This window comes from Theobroma umbraticum, unplaced genomic scaffold (genome assembly GCF_002168275.2).
Source record: "Theobroma umbraticum cultivar Fairchild unplaced genomic scaffold, ASM216827v3 scaffold_51.0, whole genome shotgun sequence".
Lineage (NCBI taxonomy): Eukaryota > Viridiplantae > Streptophyta > Magnoliopsida > Malvales > Malvaceae > Theobroma > Theobroma umbraticum.
This window is the reverse complement of record NW_018397260.1, coordinates 7,140,582-7,157,678: the sequence shown is the minus strand read 5'-3', so window position 1 is coordinate 7,157,678 and position 17,097 is coordinate 7,140,582. Positions and strand designations below refer to the sequence as shown.

The 17,097-nt window shown below is 31.1% G+C and overlaps 2 pseudogenes; one reads left to right on the top strand and one right to left on the bottom strand.

Annotated features, from left to right (window-relative positions):
* The first annotated feature begins 114 nt into the window (after positions 1–114).
* LOC110417037 (uncharacterized protein At5g64816 pseudogene) lies at positions 115–885 on the top strand (annotated as a pseudogene).
* Positions 886–3,114: 2,229 nt separating this feature from the next.
* Positions 3,115–4,460, bottom strand: LOC110417036 (uncharacterized; annotated as a pseudogene).
* Positions 4,461–17,097: the final 12,637 nt, after the last annotated feature.

The window sequence follows — 17,097 nt, the reverse complement described above, 5'->3', positions numbered from 1 at the left end:
ATATTCTGTCATACCGGACCGTTCTGTTCAAGGCACATATGCACCCACGTAGCGTAAATCAATTCACAACCGTCGATCTCGAATCCCATGCACCGCGGTCCACAATTCCTTGGAGTACAACGTCATCCCGCAAACAAGAACACTTATTAAAGTCCCTTTCAACAACCTCTCTCCATTCTCAATCCAATCTCCCTGTTTAGTTCTCCTTTTCTGTTTTATCCTCCACCTTTTGTTCCTCTCTTGTTGGATGGTAACAATTTCATAAAATTTCTCATTTTTAATGGTTTTTTTTTTCATTCAAGAAATCATATACATAAAAATTTGACAATGGTAGATCCATGGTGGTCTTTTTTGGGGGCAGCAATACCAGCTGCAATAGCAGGGCAAGCCATTCCGATGAAGTAAAGGAGAACCGAAGAACAAGCTCTAAAGATGGAGAAAGGCGGCGACAAGAGTTCCGACAATAAAATCAACACTGACAATTTTTGTTTGCCAGAGGGTTCGCACGTCAAAAAGAATGTTGAAGAAAGTTGGCTCGGTATCCAAAGAGCCGACAACTGATAGTTGCGTTACTATTGGCGGTGTCTCCGAGGTTGATGCCTGTGCCTATGCTTGTGCTAGAACGGGTGGTGTGAATCCAGCATCATGTGCCTAACTGGAATGATATTTGTCTAAAGAAAGTGTCAAAGCAAGTGTCTCAGGCTTTCTAACTCTTCTGTTTTGCCATGGTTTCAGTTTACATTGTGAAATATTGGATTTTGTTTTTCTTTTTTAAAGTGATTTACGATATACCGAATTCTGTATTTTATACATCTCAATTGTTTCTTGCTGTAAATATTCTATCCTCATGTTGCGAAGTTAACTGGGCCATGGGGTTTGATTTTAGCTTCTTTTTCACTTCCTTCTCTTCTTTGTTTCGAGTTGAATGTCAATAAATCATGAAAGGTTAGTGGGATTTTGATGTTGGAGCAGGCATCAGCCAGGATTTTAATTGGTTCTACCTAATTCTTGATGCTTACAATCAACTCGATACTCCTAACCGTGCCTCCCTTGTTTTTCTTCTGGATCTGCAGCAATATGTGACGCCTTTGGTGGTCCCGCTTGAGCCCTTGATTTAGTTTACTGTTGTGTACTAAAAATGGAAGGACGATGTGATTGCAGTTTGATAGAATAGGCAGTTGAATGTGACTGCTGAGGTCGATTGAATTTGTATGGATTCGTGAGTGATTTTCTATTAGCTTTGGTGGAATCCGCAATTCAAATTCTCGATGGGCGCGCATATACATCCTTTGGCTCTTTGTTTCGAGTCTTTTTATTCATGCTATTTACCAGGTTCCTACAACATACCAGCTAGATAGGAAGAAAGCATCAGACCAACTATGGAGTCTACAGGGTAATCCGTGCCTGTTCTTCATCTCGCCCTTGATAGCCTAACATCTGCAACCCAAACATCACATCCCAAGGTCATGGCAACTTCTCTCTGTTTAGCTTTCAGATCTCTTCTGCGTTTTAAAGGTCTTAGAGCCTCCCACTGCCGGACCAAATAAGAGAACTGAAAAACCTTGAAACCAAGTTCATGTTACACATATATTGCCATTCGTCTGTAAGCTTATACAGTTGAAATCTGCGCAGAGGAGGTATAAGGGGAGAAACTGAAAATAGAGCTAAAATGGGTTCGACTGATACAAGTCCACGGTCATTTGAAACCTGCTTTCACTAGTTCTGTCATACAGAGTTGCACACCTGGTAGGATGGGTGCAATGACTCTCGAGTTCTTCCTTAAACAGGCATCTTTGTTTCCTCAACAGTCAAATCAGGTACATATGCCTGCAGTTGTGTTGAAGATGTCAGCAAGAACTTGCAATTTATATGACAATACAAACAAATTAAGCAGAAGCTGCATCACTTGGTATGTTTGCAGCTTGCAACATGATTTATAAAAATAACAATTTTCTACTTCTATTATGCTTTATGTCTGTAATAAAAAATCTTGAGCTCGTGCCATTAACAAATAGTAAGCAAATATCATTCAATGTGTTGCTATGAGACAAGTACCATTTATCATTTGGGCTACCAAAGAAAATTACCCTCCTCTAGCATCTTTCATCATGCTGATCATCTCCAAAGAGAAAACTGTTTCGCCAAAGATGAATTTGAGGATTATTGAATCACTCTCAGATAGTCGGTAATTATTGAGCATCATCTGCTACTTATTTTGTATCACACACACTGAGTGTAATTACAACAATGTAATTACTAGATGAATGTAGAGCTGTAGAAAAAATTATTTACAAACCAAATGTAGTCAAGTCTTATCTTTCCCAACTTTTTGGTTGCTCACCTGGTTTTGTCTATTGCCAAGATTTCTTCTCAGCAATCAGCAATATGCTTCAATAAGATTCAGAGATTTAGATCAATTTTAAAAGTGCATGATCGACAATTGAGGCAAACATACCTGATCGAATCAGAAACAAGACTGACTGGCTTGGGATCAATCTCTCATTGCTAGGTCAAGGCATTGCAAAATGCTTTGATAATTAACAAACCCAAAATATAAAGAACATTGCAATTTGATTGCATAATCTGAGGAGCAGAACTTAAAGGGACTTAGTAGCAAAAGGAATAGAGTCAACTAAATCAAAAACCAAACCTAAAGGCCCAAAAAGAAACTACATGGTTACCTGCATGTGGAATTTACAGTGTAATTTTTACCTGCTATCCCATCTCTGCCCATCAACTAAGCAATACTTGGACCACAAGGTCCACAGCACATGGAAAACTCCAGGGCTCATGTATAAAACCACCAATATCACCGTTACTATCCATTTGCAGTTAAGAGTCATATGAATCATGGAAGATGCACCATTCTAACAATATAATTTGATCCATGAATATGAGAAACATACACAAACAACCAATACTGTTGCAGACAACAAGAATTATGGTAAAGTCTTGGTCAAATATTTCCTATTTCACAATTGCAGGAAAAAGTTGAGGTCAACATCAGTGATATTTAACCAATATTTTCCTACAAGATCACCCTAATCCAAGAAACTAAGGACTAGAAAACGCACAGATTCAATCAAACACCAAAACCAGAAGTTGCTCAAAATCGATGGGGAAAGAACTTGCTGACTTGACATTGCTGCATATACCATTATGTTACATAATCACCTATTTGGCAGTCAGTACACGAAAACAATCTACAATCTACAAACAGAAATAATAATTAACAACAACTAGAAAGATACCTACACATTCCCCCAACAAAGCAGAGGTACAGCCTCAACCTTAGTCTTCCATTCATCACAATTTTTTCCGTCTCCGCCTCCAAAACTCTTGCATTACGTTGAGGGTTCCTTCTTACCAGAGCGACCAAAAAAACCATATTGCATTACCAATCAACCCTCACAGAGGATTCTTCCTCGGCCTCCCTCTCTTCCTTCGGGCCAACTCGGGCACATTCCCAACCACATTATTCCTACTTTCGACCACCTTCTTCGCGGTCGTTGTAGCAGCGGCGGCGGCGGAAGCGGCGGTGTTGCCACAGCTGGCACACTACCTCCATTTCTCTCGCTTGCCTGCTGCCCTCCGCGGAAATATAGGAGCATCCAATTCGGGAATCCCGTTGCCGCTTTTCCTCCTCCACCCTCCTGATCGCATCCAAAATCCTAATGGAAAAAACGCCCAGCAACAATAATACGCTTCGTTTCCTGGAACCAACGGTGGCAAAGTCGGAATCAAAATCGCATGAAAAGCTCGCTGACAATTCTGGCACCTTAAACAACAACCTTCGTAAACTCTAGGATACTCAAACAACCTATAACAGTAGGGGCATGCTGTCCAAAATGTGGATAACCTTAACTTTCGATTCTCATTTTGCGTCTTCGAATTCGGCGAGTGGTGTTGCACGCGCTCCTGATTTGCCCTCTTCTGGTGACCGGTAATTTCCCTGCATGATTGGAACGATCACCGGCGCTGCTTAAATCAATCCTCGTAAACAAGCTCAACTCTTTATCGTAAAGGGATTTTTTTGAGGTGTTAGATAAAACGGCCCATGCATCGGCTACGAGCTTAAACGCGTGATCGGCGTAGGGAACTTGTTCTTGTCGGGGTGGAGGAGGAGAGCTAGGCGACGATACTGTTTCTTGATGAGATCGTTGTCTTCGGATCGGCGATCAATTTGTAAGATGGTGTACCAATCATGGTGGTTGTTTATTCTTTTATCAGCCGCGAGGAGGACGTCGGCGACGGCTAGGATCTGATCTGAGCCGTCCAAGAGGGGCTCGGTTTCTTGGGCTAAGATTGCGAACTCTTTTGAGCCGTTGTAATCGCAGTTTTGGAGAAGCTTCTCGGCGATTCCTAGTAGGCGTATGGCTTCGGCTCTGTTGGCGTTCTCCTCCATTTTCAAAGGGGTGGAGGGTAAGGGTCTGTTTGCAGGGTGAGAAAACGATGGGATGTTCGACTTTGTTGGTTATTATTTGAGAGTCTGTTTAAGTTAGAATTTAGAAGACCGGATGGACGGAATGGGTGTCCACCTTCTCCCCAAATTACACATAATTTTGAGTTTATGGAAGGGATAGGGTGGGTGTTTTAGTCTTTTCACTACAAATCATATATTTTCAGACAAGAATACAGAGGAAAAACTTGGGTACTTACATCCTGGCATGTCTTCGAAGTTTGAACTTCTGTTGTGATTTTTGTTAAGTGACTGTTTCCCAGCTTGAGTTCCGTCACAAATGTTTTAGTTTTATTTGAATTTTGATTTTGGTATGGACGGTTTATTTGAAATGCTACTAATTGCTCGTAGGAAGTTATTAAGTAACTAATAAATTATAAAACTGTTCATAGGTGTCTATAAATATTTATTAAAATGATATTTATAAAAATTAATATTTTATAATTAGTGTATTATCTCTTATTTATATGTTCATATATCTATCATCAAAAATTTTAATTCAAATACTTTCTTACGTAAAATTGCACCTTTGATAAAAATAAATAAGTTAACTAATCTAAATGTGTTAATGTAAATTAATCTCTCATTTCAAAATTGTTTTTCTAATTTAAGTATTTTTTAGGGCATATATGTTAAAAGAAATCAAGTTAGAAGTACCATGCATTGCATCTAACAAATATTCTTTCAATTGAACGTTTTCCTTTAAGAATGCAATTTAAATAACTAATTTATATATTATTCTAAAAATGTTTTTATATTATTTCTTTTTATAAACTAATACATGTAAATTTATTATTTTTATATTATTTTAGTTATTTAAATTATTTAAATAATATTTAATAGGTTCAGATAATTAATGAATAGTGTCAATATATTAAGTTTCGAATAATATTTTATAATTTTATTTAAATTTTAATAGAATTTAATATCTTCTTAATTAAATAAATTTAAAATAAAATATTTGAAAAACGAATGCCTTACCCATTTACGTCGTTATCTTCCTTCCCCTTTCTATATCAAAATGTTTAACAAAGGAAACAACTAGCAATCACAAGATAACATTCATCCTTCAGTCACAGGATTAATATTCACGCTGGCATCTCTCGATTTTTTTTTAAAACTACGGTATTATTTTCATTGTTGCTATTCTATCCCTACATAGGTCATTTGCCCACGGGCCAGACAACCTGTCCAGGCCCACAAGTACATAGTGCTGTCTTTTGGACAGGCTTGAACACTTATAAACCCTTTCGGCCCAGGCTCAGATATAAACCCTCCCGCATTTTCGTTTTTCAAGGCTGGGACAGGTTAGGACATATGATGAAGTTGGGCTTGACCCCGACTCATAAACGCATTTAGCATCCTCCCTCCACCTTCGCCCTTGAAAGCAATCTATCTTTTATTTTATATTACTAGTATTATTATTATTATTTTAAATCTATTCTGCCAGTCTCTAATCACTAGGAAGAAATATGGCTTTGGTGCATGGCTTAAGTGATTACTAATCTCACAAATTACAAATAAAACTATAAAATATGATTATTTGTTTTTTTTTTTCAATTATGTCAATGCCTTTCTCCTCCATAATCATTCTTTTTTTTTCTCCTTTTCTGTATATATTATAAAATTAAAAAACATGTTTTTTTATTTTACTTTTCATGTTTTTTTACTTTGTGAGTTTATATAAGAGTTTTGAGTTATGTAAAATAAACATTTTTTAATGCCCTTCAAAATAATTATTTTATTTCATAATTAATATAAATAAAAAATAATAAAATAATTTCACATGAAAGACTCAACTCTATCCTAATTTTTAAGTTTCTTTGCACCTATTTCTTTTTCTTTCTCTCCTCCTTTGTCTTTTTATTTTTATTTTATTATTTATATGTAACTCACCACTAAAACGTTTTATTTTTTAAAAATGATATATGAGTTTGTAAGTTTGGAACAAAATGGATGGTTGAGTTTTTTATAGATAATTTAGTTATTTATATTGAAAAAGACATTATTAGCATTAAGTATAGAGTTAATAATTGATGAATTGAAATCCATTAAAGTACAAATAAAAATTGTCTAACTCTACCCTTGATGACAAAACCCAATTTTCAATTTTAAAAATAATAGTTGTCCCATATCTTACAAAAAGATGCTTCAAAGATTAAAAATTTATTTGAAAAAGATGTTGCAAGGTTTATTGATGAGAACGTAATACCCACTCTCATTGTCTAATTGAACATTTGAAAAAATGAAAGCAATGTTTGGATAGAGTGATAATTGTTGGTGTAAATAAGGTTTAGATGAAATTCAAAGAATCAGTCAAATTAATTTCAAGGTAAGTCTTTCAATATATGTTATTTTTAAGATTTATTTCATCATACTAATCGATATGCAAAAAGAAAGTTATACGAATAGCGGATATAATAGAGTCAATGTCTAATTTTGTTTTTATACTTTATAAGAGTAAATCGTTAGATGCACTCAAACTTTGTAAAGTTGTTTAGTTTTAAAACTCACTTTCTACAACAAATAGATTATAAGAAATTTGGATTCAGATGATGAGAATTTAAGTATTTATATTTAATTTCAGAACATAATACTTCTATCTTTTTTAATTTTTTTGCACTTGTCTTATTTGTTTTAGTGTGCTAAAACGGTTAGTAATAAACCCTTTATATAAGTTTACAAGTGTCTCGTATAACTATTTTATCAAGACATCGCTTTGTTTAAAATATATCTTTATATTTTGTAAAACATAATATTTGAATAAAAATATTATTTCAATAATCACTTTATGAAATAATAACCATTAATTTTTAAAATATAATATTTGAACTATAATTTGAAACAATAGTTTTTTACATTTAAATTTATTTTTTAATTTATCTCATAATCTTTTAATGTCATTTTATCAAGAGATATAATTATATACGTAAAAAATTTACTTATAATTTAATAATCATATCATGTTAATTTATGTGACATAATTTTTAAATTAAAATAAATTTTTATTATATACCATAATTTTTTATTTTAAAAACATACCCATAACCTTCTAAGAAAAGCATACCCCGTGAAAAGGCACTGCTCAAAAACTTGGGTACAACGAGGATGCCATATTTATCCAATTAAAGGAGGAAGCTGTCGGCCCACTTTTTCTTGTATCTCCTTTTGTTTCGGTCGCGAGAAATGCCATCACCAAGCAAACAAAACCTGCGAGCTCAACCATGACCAGGTCCCCCTCACCCACATGATTAAAGTAGGTTCTAATTCCACCTCTAACCCGTGTTCTGACCACCTATCCCAGGAAGAGAAAAATGCTGCTGGGGCCTGGGGCCAGTTGGTGGGGGGCTAGTCCTCTTTTCGATCTGTGGTTAAGGTTTTGCGTGGGTCAGCTCTTGAGAGGTTCGGTCTATTTTATACCAAAGTGAAAGCCCGTTTTTGCGGGATAACGGACAAAATCGTACGTCATTAAGTCACCATTTCCACAAACATTTGTTGGGGATGATTGAAAAGATTGAAAACTTTTCCTTTTATTGGGTATTGAATCCTTTCGAGAATGGTTACATGTTATATCTAAAGTAAAAAAATTAAGTTCGTTTCTCTGGTTTAAAAGCGAGAGAGATAAAAGGAAAGAAGGGTTATGCAGCACAAAAGTATGAGATTTTTGTTCTATACTTAATAATTTGTACCATAGCATTAAACTTTGTGTTGATCATCTTTGAATTTTGGGTTTTACCAGTAATGAAGAGCAAATGCCCCTTGAGTTTAGGCAAACAAAAGATCCCATCATCCCAAGTAACTCAATAACCATCATCAAGAAACCATCTCAAATTCTCAATGGGGTTATGGCTTTATGCACAAGTCTTTGCAGTTTTTGGAGAGCGGCATGTGCATATGAGTTTCTCCTCTTCTCTTTCAAAAATGTTAAAAAAAGTGTCCAAAATAATTTTAATAATTCCAGCTTTGCAATTGGTAAAGAGAGAAGAAAATAGGGGAAACAATGTTGAGGGGATGGCCTGGGTGGTGATAAGAACAGGACGAAGGTTGATTTTTGTGAATTGATGATTGGACCATTATTCTTGGATATATCACGTGCTGCTAATTAGTAGCAATTAAGTTTTTTCAGCTAAAACAACAGCTTCTTCATAGTTTTCATAGGCTTTTGTTCCAATTAATTATTAGCATCCGAATTGGGTAATATAATTGAACTGTCCTCGGAAAAAATGCCTTGGAAATAAAAAAAGAAGTTAAGTTAATTAATTATAACAATTTGCAGGTTACGCGTGCATTCGGATGCGTGACAAGTGGCCCTTTTAGTGACAGAAATTGTCAGCTTGGGATTAAGAGCGATGTGGGATTGAATCAAAAGGAAGTTTGTGGATTCCCTTGTTCCCTTTTCTTGCATTGTTAATGTTAACGCAAGTGTACGTGGGCATGGGTTTTGAAGACTGAGTTAGAAAAATGAAGTAAAGGGCAACCTAGGAGTTGAAAAACCAGTAGAAAGGTAACTAGTTCATTCCCATCAGGAATGCCTTGATCTTCTCAAAGATCGACTTTGCTTCTTATTTTATGCTTATAACCAAGCACCATAGTGCTTTGGGCATTCCTTTTATAGATTCTGCTTTCTAGATGGAACGATGGAAACCATCTTCAAGGGGCTGCTTTGTTCTTACAAAGTTAAACATGGATAATTTTGAGATATGTAAACTTACAGTCTATGGCTTAAATTTAAAAATTCTACTTGTCATATATTTTAATCACTTAAATTAAGTTAAAGTGATGTTAAACAATGTTTATAGCTGATATTTATAAATAAAATACATTATAATGGATATATTTCGACATAATATTTTAAAATTTTTTAAAACTATTTAAAAATATTTAAATAAATTTTAATTTTTTTATTATGTTCAATTAGTTTTTTATATTTTTATTTTTTATGAAATAGACTCTTACAATTAATGATTGATTAATTATTATTAATTAAAACATTACTTATTATTTTTATGTTATTTAATATTGATGTGACATTGATATAGAAAATGAAAATATCAAGCGGTTATATCATTATGTTACATCAAATATATCTTATTATTATATAATATAATATGTTAGCATATTATGTCAAAACTACATGACATAAAATAATAAATGATATTTTGATTAATAACAATTAATCAACCATTAATCATAAAAAATTATTTGATAAAAAATAAAAATATAAAAACTTAATTAAACGTAATGAAATAATAAAAATTTATTTAAATTCTCTTAAATAATTTAGAGTTTTTTTTAGTTATAATGTCATATTTTTAAAATTTGATGAAAATATTTTTTAAAAAATACCAACTTTAACTGGTGTCTATGCATTCCGAAATAGTACACCTTCATAATATAAAAAAGAATGTAGAATTTCCTCTTAATAATAAATACTAGTAGTACTCCATATAAACAAAGCAAGAAGGAAAACGATTGATTGAACAAGATAAATTGATTATTGGAAAGAAGTCATTCGAGAAACTGAAAGGTAAGGATGTGAAATAAGAGTGTTAATAAGTTCAAAAAAGAGCAAAGCTTCATTGTGAATTAACGTTGTTACCCTGTATGCAATGATATCATCTTTATTCTTTTTCGGGCATGGACCACCCCCCTCATTTCTATCCATCAGCTGTCATAAAAAACTTCCAGACAGGGCTTTCAGAAATTTAAAACATACAATATCAAAGTCATTTTAATTATTTTGTACCATTCTTGCAGCACTTTTCTCAGTGCATCTTTAATTTTTGGGGAAATTTACACTTGGGTGTAATCAAATGCAAGCAAATTAATGATAGGTGATCTTATCTAAAATTAATATATTTTGGTGTAATGTATGCAATTCATCTATTTCAAATGTATACCCTTACTCTCTCCTGGTTTTAACTAAGGAACATAACCAAATTTAACTCAAAATGAATTGTACATAATAATTGAGTAACATGTACATCACTTTATAGTAAATGTACATAATATTATAATAATTATGATCTCTCTTACCCTTGATCTTGTTTTTTTTTTCTCTCATCACTTTCGATTATAAATCCAATTTAATTTGATCTGTTTCAAAAAATTAGATCGAGATTGAAACTATATCTAAAGTTATGATGATTAAAGCATGCATGGATTGTTTTATGCAATGTGTACATAGTAGCTAAATCACTTATATATTTAGTTAACATACTATATACATCTGATTATAGTAATATGCATATTAACTTACAACGACTAAAACATTCAAAAAAATTCACACATTTTGTACATAATTATTGCTAAACTGACATGCATATTCTATTATAATACTAGTATGTACATTTAAATTATAATATTAAAACACCTATAAAATTATCATGTACATTACAATTTGCTAAATGATATTTACACCTTATTTAAAAAATATATATACATACTTATCATTATAATATATACTATAATCATTAGTAATTAAAAAATCTATAAAATTTGTTATTATCTATAATAATCAGATGACATTTACAGTATTATAATAATAGATACACTTTATTATATCAATATGTACATTACGTTGTAACAACTAGTACTGATACTTCTTGAACAGTACCTCTGATAATTCAATTAATTTTTTATTACACCTATTGTCATCATTACACCATTCGAAGAATTTTTTTCAAAGAAATCACAGGTCAGTAATTTGCTTAAATTTCATGACACCCAATTATAATTTTTCCTAAACAATTTTTGAAGGAAGAAAAGCAATTTTGGACTGGAAGGGACTTTGAAAATTCCTTTTCTCCCTTCCTTTAGCCATCATACAAAAATAAAACCTGGTTGAGGCAGGCAGGCAGGCAGTGCAGATGACCCACACAAGAAAAAAAAAGGAGAAGCTGTCATTCAAATCATCTTCCACTTTTTTGTGAAGATAAGAAAGGAAAGGGTTTGTATGTGAAGTCAAAAGTGGAGAAATGAAGAAAAAAAGCTCAACTTTTTGGGAACACTTACCCACAGAAATTTTTACACATTTTAAGGTTAGGGCTTGTTTTAGGGTAATCTGATCATTTGAATATGTGATGGGAGAAAGGTAAAGCAAACTTAACCCTTGGGCAAAGAAGGAGCTTGGACAGCTACATTATAAAACAAGTAGGGAAATCAAAGCAAACCCTTTTCTATTTTTCCCTCTAGAGCTAATTTTGTAGCTTTTGAAAAGGTTTCTCTAACCCCTTCTCTACCTAACAAGTGGGGTTTGCGATTGCTAGTGGCAAGGGTTTGAGAAAACTAACTTGCTAGCTAGCTTCCGAGCTTTAATTGTCAATTGCAAGTGGAATGTGATATATTTATTTAACTCCTAATTGTCGATATATTAAAATTCTAGCACATCTTTTATTATACGGTAACTAATAAGATGCTGCTTTTTTTTTTGAGGAGTTAATAATCGATTTAATTACTTAATTACCTATATTATAATGGTCTTAATTATGTATCTAGGATGAAATTATTACTTGTTTTATTTTAAAAGAGAGGGAATTGTACAAGCAATCCACAAAAAAATATATCAATTTAAATGAGTGTAAAATCCATTTCTAACCACCCTATTTTATGTGTTTCTATTAAGAAATGAAAACTATATTAACTTGCATTTTTCCATATCAAATTCAACAAATAGAATTAGATGCTTTTTCCCATTTTTAAATGCAAAAGAAGCTAATTATATTTCTTAATTATAAAAAAGAAACATATTTTGTTTTGATACAAGGGGTTAAATAACTCATCATATTTAATTTTTATATGGCATTAATTAATACTTATTGAGCAGAGGGTTCGGCTGTTCAGTCCTCGAGAATCCCACGTCAATATGTACTTTTTATCCCTGTAGATATTTTATGTGCAAATTTTATATTAATACAAAGTACAACTTGGAAGCATTTGTTCAGTTATTTGTTAGGCATTATATTATATTTTTTTTGCACGTCAGCTTTCAGAGTTTCCATGGGGTCCTTCAACCGCAGTTGTTGGCCTTTTGCTCGTGCTCCGATGGCGCGTGTCCGTAACTCAACGGGAGAGGATAAAGCTAAAGCTTTCTCCAAGTTCAAACAAACACGCCTTTAACACTTACCAAAAAATTCAATTTTGAGCAAAGAGGAAAATAAAGTTTTCCAATAAACAAAATGCAATTCTCAAAGCTTCGAACAAGTCTCCCTTTTGGGACCACAGAATTTTTGAAAAAAAAAAATTCAACAAACAAAAATTCCCTTCAATTTTTGTCATATGATTTCTCTTTGATTCATGATGATTTCTCAATATAAAAATATAACGTAATGAAATAACGAAAGATGCCAAAAATTTAGTTTGAAAATGAAAATTATATAAAAAAAAGATTTCACGAGCAATGAATTTTTCGAAAGAAAAAATTTACTATAATAAAGAAACGTAACAAAGAATAAACATATCTAATTAATATTTAACACATATTCAACATGCATTGAACTGTTTGTTTTATACATGTTTTATAATTAATAATTTTTAATTTACTTTTTTTATCCAAACATGCTTTTATATAATTAAACAAGATATTAATAAAAAAACTTTAATTATAACTATGACTTTTTTAATTATATAAAGTCATTTATAAAAAAATGATCATTTACTACTATTATTTAAAAATTTATTATGCATTTATTTCTTTAAAAACGTACTTTTATGTTCATTAAAAGTGTACGATTTTACTTTTATATGAAATTTAGATTAGATTAGTAGTGTGTTATAACAGACAATTTGCTTCTTTTAATAAAATATAATATATATTTTTATTGTATTGATGTATTTTTTAAGTAAAAGGTCAAAAGGAGACAACAATTAAATAACATTTAATTAGTTTCCATTCTATCTGTATATATTGTACGTGTAGCAGCACTTGAAAATTGTACTAATTAATAAATTGTTTTGTCTATCATTAAAAACAAAAAAAAGGAAAAACACAACTGCAATCTCCCTCCACCGAAACTCTTGTCCATTACTTGCAACAACTTAAAAACGAAGCCAGCTGATTAAAGAAAAGTAATTGAATCTGTACCAAAGGCAATAAATAAATAAATGAATGAGTTCAGATGTATATATATGCAAAGTACAAAAGCAACCTGCAAATCAATGTTCATTCACATGGCTCTCGCAATGGATCATTATTCGTTGCTGAAGATACGTTTTTCCGTGAGGCAGGGGGCGGGGCCTAAGCAGTACCCAGCAAACGACTGAGCAACCAATTCATGCTTCCTCTTCGTAGTGCATTGCACATGCTACGTCTCTGTCCTTTTCCCTGTGTTCTCGAACCCGATCCGCCTTAGCCATCCAAGATGTAATATTTCGTTGCAAAAGAAAGAATGATTTGATTTGTCGTCTCAACAGCTATTTTGCCTTGATAGTATTACGCTACTACTCGGGGAATCCCTTTTCTAATTTTAAAACTTTGCCCTGCAAAAACATTCCAATATTCCATCCCATTATTATATATAATTTTTATTTGAGCCATTTTTTATTTACTTTTTTACTACTATCCAAATTTTCATCTTTATATTCTTATCTACTTCAGTAAATTTTAAAAATTTAAAACAAAAGAAGGAATCCGATACAGATTGAACCCATGGTAACATTCAATCAATGAATGTTGTTTAGTATTTAGTATGATTATAAATGTATGTGTTGCTCGATCTAAAATTTCATATTCGATTTTCTTTTTATGAAAAAGGGTAAATAAACATAGTGTTGGATCAAGTTTTTACTTTGGCACATAAAAGCTGCTGATGTAGTTCTACATGCACAGAAACTGAAGCCCCAAGAATGGTAAAAACATTGTTCTTATGCGTTGTGGCACTTTGTTTTTTACTTGGTTTCCGGTTAAAAAGAGGATTTCTTAATTAGGGGCGGGTGCAGGGACTGAAAGATAAGGCTAGCTGTTAGGCAACTGGGGTCGTAAATGTGTATGTGCATGTTACAGGGCAAAACATGTACATTTGTTGTTCCAACCACTAATATTTATACATAGTCGTAGGGTAACCTTTTTATTTGTCTGGTCTCTTTCCCTCTATTTATTACGTGTACCTTCGACTTAGCTAGAATCTGCCACGTCTGCGGCTCCTGTTTCTTTTCCGGTGCAGGGTTTTTGCTTCCCTGGATCTTTGATATCGTATAATAATTTCAGCTGAATTTCGGGCTTTTTTTAAGGACAATAATCAATGTAGTAAAGGGTTCTGGTACTTCGTATATATCCAGTGGGTATCAAATTTTGAAAAAAAAAAAAAATTCATAATTACAAATCAGTGGTACAACTTCAAAGTATCTATCAAATATTAATTTATTTTTTAAAATTAAAATTAAAATTATCATATAATATGATATTAATAAAAAATAATATGTATTTATAGTTATATTGTATCTGATCAAATATAGAAAGTATAAAATATAACATAGGATACGTATTTTAGGATAAGATGACATATAATATGAAACAGTGGATTTTTTTTATAAATTTAATTTTAATTAATTATTAAAATTTTTATTTTTTATTATTTTTAAGTTGAAACATGAAAAATTATATTTTATATGTTTTGATCATTAGATTTTAAACAAAAAAAAATTAAAAAAATTTCAATTCCTTTTTAATTTTAACATGATAAATGTTTTTTAATTTTTTAATAAATAAATTAATATAAATACATATATTTTATTTTAAATGTATATTATTAAGGAATTTGTTGAAAATTTAAATTAAAAAAATAATAATCTTTTCAATTGACATTTTATAAACTTCAATTCTGTTAAAAAATATAATATTTTTAATTTTTTTATTTTACATATATAAATGTTTTTAATAATTAATTTTAAAATATTATATAATATTTTACAATATGATATGATGCTCAATATTAAAAAATAAAATTTAGATGCATTATACATATTTTAATTTGACAGCTATACTTAGAATTATTCTAATATTTGGATTTAGACACGTATAGTTTATACGGTAAGGATATGCTGAAAGTTACTCCATAATGATTATAAATAATTCTATTTTTACAAACAATCCTATCAAAGGATCTTATTCTTTTCAAAGTATTAATGTCGACTGATTTGTGGTTGCACGTGATACAGAGAAAAATGTTAAGGAAACAAACGAAATTTGCTAATACCAAATGATATATGAATGTGAAAAGTTGAATAGATAATAGAGTGGAAAGTAATTATTTCTTTATTGCATAAACTATTCTTATAAATAATTTAATTTAGATTATTAAATAAATATATTAATTTGGATTCATCAAAACTTTTTAGATTTTTATTCTTTACTTTAATTTTTTAGTGCAACTTTGCTGCTTGGATGCATGTTAAATAAAATAAAATAAAATAAAATTCCTCATTAATTAATTAGAAAAAGCTATAATGTGGGTAGTCAAGAATTTTGTTTCTTTTTTTTATTTTGTCCAATGAATGCTAATTTAAATGCCATCTCTTGCCACTTGAGTAATGCTTAGTGGTGTTTGTTTGACAAATGCCAAACCTTTACAATATATTTTTGATTCACTAAAGGCAAGTTGTGGATGCGACATCAATATCTTTGGTTTTTTTTTCTTACCCTTTCAAATTTTGCCCATACAACAAGACCAAAATGATATATAAACTTGAAATTATATTTCACTTCATATTTTATTTTTCCTAAACTATATTACATTGAAGTAATAAATTAATCAAGTTAGTTCTAACCATATATTCAGAGACAGAGGAAATAGGGCTAGTAGGGCCTCGTCCTTCAAACGTTTTAAAATTTTTATAACATACTTTTAAAAAAAATTTATAAATTTTTTATTTAGTTAGATACTCCACAACAATTAGTTAATAACTAATTTTAGTAGAATTAGGGACTAGAATAACACCCATTACTGTAAAATTGTTCCCCAAATTCCACATCTACAACCACCCACCTTTAGTTTTCTTTTTACTAAATGGGAACAAAAAGACATTTTTTTTTTCTTATACTCTTTGGCTTGCTATTAGAATTTCTATGCAAAAAACCTCTAGTCAGTAATTCGTTAAGAGCAAAAATCATAGTAGATTGTTAAATGATTATTTAAAAAATTCATTAATTATTTTCATTGAAAAGAAAATTATTCGCTACTTTGACATTAATTTAGTAATAGATGTTTAACTTTATTAAAAACCAGCTAGCTCAATTAAAAATATCCAATCTTAACATGTAATAGTTATTAAAAAATATTTTTATTTTAAACTTAATCCGTAATTAGAGTTATTTATGTAATTTATATATATATATTTTTTCATTTAAGTTTTTTTATATTTTTGTCAAATATTTAACTTCTAATGTAACTGTTTTATAACCATTATCTTAAATGCAAAATCCTAACTCCACTGGTGCTTATGTTTTCCTTTTTTTTTCCCACAAAGCAATACTAATATACAAACAAATTCAACTATTCATTACAAATTGCAGCTAGACAAATCTGATAAGAAAAACCCAACAGATCACGAGATAAAAAACATCACATAAACTCTTGCTATCATGCGTACAACATATGATCAATCATGGATGCCAAACTTTACCAAGCATCACACTAATCAAA